Here is a 6000-nt window from a genome sequence, read left to right as displayed (position 1 = left end):
ACTTCCGGGATTGTGGAGATTCCCCGCGTCATAGCCCCGCCTTCTCTCTCGTCACTAGGGGCTTCCCCAGGTCCTCAGTCACTAAGCACACACACCCACACACACACACACACACACATACACCTTCTCCACTCTTACTGCTCTGATATCCTAAACTTCTGTGGATTCTAATAAAATCTCATAAGAAGGAACTGTCTGCTATTGGGTTCACTCCTATTCATCCCCGCCTGTGACACTGTAACCCAACAAACCCCGAGTATTTTATAGCGCGGGGTGCACGCCCGGGATCATTAGCAATGATAGCTCACCAGCTCATGTGCCTAATTCCGCGGCCCCACTGCTTTGCATATTTGAAGGGGAGGACGCCTAACTAGTGAGTGAGGAGCGATATTGATTGGGAACACGCCGTGACAGGCTGAAAAAACGATTGTCCTCAAAAATGTAACAGATGAGGACTCAAATTAATGTGCAAAAACGTATTATATACACAACTATATAAGACTACATAGCCTTTTTAAGACTCAACTTTTATTTAAGCGCACTCACAATAACGAAAAAACGTTATGATTTTGTAAATGTTTGAAAGCAAATAAGGTGCGCTGTTTTGTATTGTTTTTGGTGAACTTGAGCGCGTCAGAAAATGAACGCAAATGTTTTCCCGACGTATTTATAATCATTAGTCTACTTCTGCCGGTGCGCTCTGGAAAACTTAATGCATGCGGTTTTGCTCTGATTTAGACTACGTAGTAAATTAAAGAGGGGGATCACAATGCCGAATCGAAGTCCTGAGCCCAAACCTCATTTAAATAAAATTAACAAATATTATAAGTAAAAAACAATAGCCCACGTTGAGAAAACGTTTATAAATTCTTTCCGACATGAGTTGGTGTTATGCGCAGAGCGCCGGGAGATTTCCTGAAGCTCCGAAATCACTGGGGCATTTTTTCTAAATAGACGCTATCTTTAATAACTGATGGAGGTTTTGAGCTGTATACACACGCATTCCTGCCTAAACAACTCTTAAAACTACACCTGTGACACAATAACAGTAATATTTTGAACATTTTGCAGGCTGCCATTTGGAGAAAGGAAAGAATAATGAATAAACCAGTTGTTGGGTCAAAATAACCCAACCAGGTGTTCATTTGTAAACTACATCTCATATGAGCCAACATGAGCGACACAACAATGTGTTTAAAGTACCTGAAATAACCCAGAACTTAAATAACAATAAAACAGATACGGAGATATGCTATATAACAGTTTATACTTTGTACAAATCAAATTGTCAGCTAGTGAACTTGATCTAAAAAACATTTAACCAATGTTTTTTTTACTCATTATTGTACAGTACATATTAATAGCTCTGGTTCAGATTTTTTATGTTTGTTGTGTAAAGTACTCATGTGGAAATTACCATCACTATTGTATTTACTGTGACGAGTAAAAATGTCACTTTGCGCCACCTGGCGGCCATTTTACGAATGACTTTGAAATGCAACTGATTACACGGCGGTGAACGCGACGGTAATAACCATTCCGATTGGGTAACCACTGTATGTCTCAGCAAAAAGTTACCGCATACAGCTAGAAGTAAGATTCTAGATCACTCTGTAACTTTAGATGGCCTTTCTGTTCCATCAAGTGCAACAGTAAAAGACCTTGGTGTGATTATACATTCCAGCCTTTCATTTGAAGCTCATGTAGATAATATCACCAGGATAGCATTTTTTCACCTCAGAAATATTGCCAAGATAAGAAATATATTGTCGCTAAACGATACAGAGAAACTAGTTCATGCTTTTATCATCTCTAGGTTGGACTATTGTAATGCCTTACTGTCTGGTTGTTCAACTAGATGCATAAACAAGCTTCAGCTAGTTCAGAATGCAGCAGCGAGAGTCCTCACTAGAACCAGAATATATGAGCACATCACCCCTATCTTATCTTCACTGCATTGGCTCACTGTGAAATTTCGCATTGAAATATAGTGGAACCTCGGATTACGAGTAACGCGGTTTACAAGTGTTCCGCAAGACGACCAAAGATTTTTAATAAATTTTGACTTAAAAATCGCTTTGCTTGCGAAATTTCACAGTGAGCCAATGCAGTGAAGATAAGTGTTGTCGTGGTTTACGAGCACTGATTATCATGTATAACGCATGCGCTTCTTGTTTTGCCACCGAGCGTCGCGTCATCACAACTGAGCCAACGGTTTTTCTCTCTCTTGCACTGCGGAATTGTAGGTAACCGTCTCCCCTGCTGGGTGAATACACACACACGCGCTGTGTGTGTGTGTGTGTGTAATGTGCGTGCACACACACACAAACACACACACACACAGATTAACGGAGAGACCGTTTTTAAAACCGTTTAAAAATTAGCAAGGAACATCGCTAGTCACACTCGCATGAGTGCATTCTAACGGAATCACTGCTGTAAAGTAAAACAACAACAACAAAAAACAAATTAATCAGCTCCTCACCTTTGAAAACAATCGCGACAGAGAAGAGTTTCCTCTGTGTTTGTGTTTCTAGCCGAGAGGAGTGGGGCTGTAAAGCCGAGAGAGAGTGTGTGTGTGTGTTGGTTTAAGTGAATGAGCGCACTTACACACACACACACACGCTTTTACAGCCCCCCACTCAGGTTCCCAAACACACACACTCTCTGCCTTACGCACACACACGCGCACACTCAAAAACTCTGCAGGCACTAAGACCCAGCAGGGGAGACAATAAGTCTCGGCTTTACCGCCCCACTCCTCTCGACTACAAACACAAACACAGAGGAAACTCACACACACACACACACACACACACTTTGTGCCTGCGTGCACAAACGGAAACACTTATTTGTCAGGATTTATTTTTACGTTTTTTTAAATGTAAAGTGCAGGTTAATTTGTTTGATTTTTACTGTATTTTTTGTGTTAATTATTTTTATGTATATATTTTTTTGGGCTGTAGAACTAATAATTTAAGTTTCCATTATTTCCTATGGGAAAATTAAATTTGGTTTACGAGTGTTTTGGAATACGAGCCCACTTCCGGAACGAATTATGCTTGTAATCCGAGGTTCCACTGTACTACTCTTGATATATAAAGCATTAAATGGCCTCGTGCCACAGTATCTGAGCAAACTGCTAGTGTCTTACGATCTGCCACGCCTACTTCGATCAAAGGATACAGGCTGCTTGTCAGTACCGCATATTATGAAAACTACAGCTGGGGGCAGATCTTTTTCTTACAAAGCCCTAAAGTTGTGGAATAGTCTTCCAAATAGTGTTCGGGACTCAGACACAGTCTCAGTGTTTAAGTCCAGGCTATTCAATTCAATTCAATTTTATTTGTATAGCGCTTTTAACTGTTGTCATTGTCGCAAAGCAGCTTTACACAATCAAAAGAATTATTTAAGTCTGTATGGAATGTAAGTGTGCATGAATCAAGATGAGCAGATTGTCCCTTGTGAGCAAGCCGCGGGCGACAGAGACAAGGAAAAACTCCGAGATAATAATAGGAAGAAACCTTGAGAGGAAACAGACCCAACAGGAAACCCATCCTCAGGAATTGATCTGCATTTATACAGTGTGTTAGGTGGCAGGCAGTTCAGCTATAACACATGATGTTAATTGATGTCAATATGGAGTCCAGGTAGTTATTGGAGACAATTGCAATCTTGAACTATCGAGCAACTGCAGTCAAGTCAAGTCCTCAGAGAAACAGCTGTCAACACTAGTCGAGGCCAGAACCGTCTTTATGGTAAGTGAAACCATCCTCAGACACCAGACGCATTCCAAAGAGACACACGGAGCATCCATGCGACAAGATCTCCAACCAGAAGCGGGGCACAAGGATGGGTCAGACAGGTCCGGAGGGCAGAGGGAGTCTGGATCACTGGCAACACAGGAACGACATGTGTAGCTCGACAGAGAGAGGGAAGAGAGAGAGGGGGAGATAGGGAAGAGAGAAAACAGGAGAGGGGAGAGCAGAAGAGAAGAGATAACAGTTAGGTATGGTCGCAGTCACATAATGTATAAGGTGAATGTATATTTAGTGTGGAGTGCAAGAAGAGACTCCGGCAGGACTAACTAAAACAGCATAACTAAAAGGGGAGAGCCAGAAGAAAACACAGACATGAGACTAAAAAACTATTTATTTAATCAAGCATTTTTATAAATAGATTTGCCTTAGGATAAACCTATTTGCAGTGTTAGGTGTTGTCAGCTGTTTCTCTGCAGACTTGACAGTTCGATAGATCAGAACTGGAACTTCCTACAAGTCCACCTGAGTTTTCAATAACTAACTGGACTCCATAATACCATCAATTAACATCAACTGTTATGCTGAACTGCCTGCCACCTAACACACAGTATGAATGCAGAACAATTCCTGCTCTCGGTTTCACCCAAATGAGGATGGGTTCCCTGTTAAGTCTAGTTCCTCTCAAGGTTTCTTCCTATTACCATCTTAGGGAGTTTTTCCTTGCCATTGTCGCCCTCGGCTTGTTCACCAGGGACTATCTGACCATTTTGATTCATACACATTCACATTCCATACAAACTTATATAATTCTTTTGCTTGTGTAAAGCTGCTTTGCGACAATGACAAATGTTAAAAGTGGTATATAAATAAAATTGAATTGAATTGACGATGACATGGCGCTAATTGCTCTGTGGTTTTTTTTTTCTTGGCGGTGGGAGTGGTTCTTTAGACTAATCTGTGCGAAAATGTCTTTTGTGTTAAAGCCAACTGAGAAATGCAGGAGCGCAATGCAGGACACACCTGTCTATCTACAAATGCTTACATGTGGCACTTTAACTGTTGTCTTTTAAATCATTCATTAAATCTATGAACACAGCTGTTTAGCAGTCCTAAACACAAGCGCATGGTCTGTTTTTGTCCTTAACTAAAAAACATTACTATGTTAATAATTTACACAATGATAACATTGTTTATTTTGCTGCATAAGGTATTAAGCAATATTTAAAACAAAACTAACCGGGAAGTAAGTGTTCCATACATTACAGTACTGTGTATAATCAAGTGCCCTTACAAACATAGCTACAGTGTACAGTACAAACAAAAAGTATGTGCGCTGAGGGGGTTTGGAAGAATAATGTGAATACGTCATTTACAAGACAAAAGACAGTTAGAGGTGTGAATGTGCATCTTGTCGAGGAAATTAATTAAAGTCTCAGGCTTTGGTTTCAGAAGATAACGACCTTTATTTATCGTACAATAACGGCAGAGGGAAACTGCAGAATCGCACCCAATGTCTCGACTGCTCCCCCATTATATAGCCATCCTGGACAATAGAGTTCCTTCTACAATCAATGATGTCTAGGGGCCTCAAAGTATATATCAAATTGCTTGTGCAAGCATAATCTCAGGCCTATATGTTCAGCTTCGCACGCACATCTCTGATTATTTCCATATGGGGTATCATTTATTTATTAAAAGCAAGTAAAGTTACATAAAATCATGTGCTAGCCTTTCTTACACTAACTGGTGATTAAATTAAGTCACTGGACTTTTATCAATGACTGACCCATGGATTCGCCCTCTAGTGGAGCATCGGCCAAACCTCTCCTTCCATTCCTGACCAGAAACTAGGAGTAAAAGACTCGACCTCCATGACATTATACTTTCCATAATACAATAACATGACATAAATATGTAATTAATACAGCGATATTCTAAGATTACACTAACCTAAATTACCTGGAAATATACAGTCTAAAATAAAGCATGCATAATACAGTACAATTTTGAAAGTAAATAAAATCTTAAATAGCCTTGTCCTAATACATGAATCTTCAACCCAGATACTTTGCGCATCATACAGGGTCGCCTTTTGGGGAGAGGCCAGGCCAGTGCTTTCACCCAAGGCATGGCTCATCGTTAATCTTCTTCTTCGTCTTCGTCCGAGGTGCCTGAATCCTCTTCTGATTCTTGTGAATCACAGTCGGAGCCATAAATGTCTTTGCCATTGGTTAGGGGT

The sequence above is a fragment of the Clarias gariepinus genome, chromosome 2 (assembly GCF_024256425.1).
Source record: "Clarias gariepinus isolate MV-2021 ecotype Netherlands chromosome 2, CGAR_prim_01v2, whole genome shotgun sequence".
Classification (NCBI taxonomy): Eukaryota; Metazoa; Chordata; class Actinopteri; order Siluriformes; family Clariidae; genus Clarias; species Clarias gariepinus.
The sequence above is the reverse complement of the archived record's forward strand: the minus strand, read 5'-3'. Positions refer to the sequence as shown.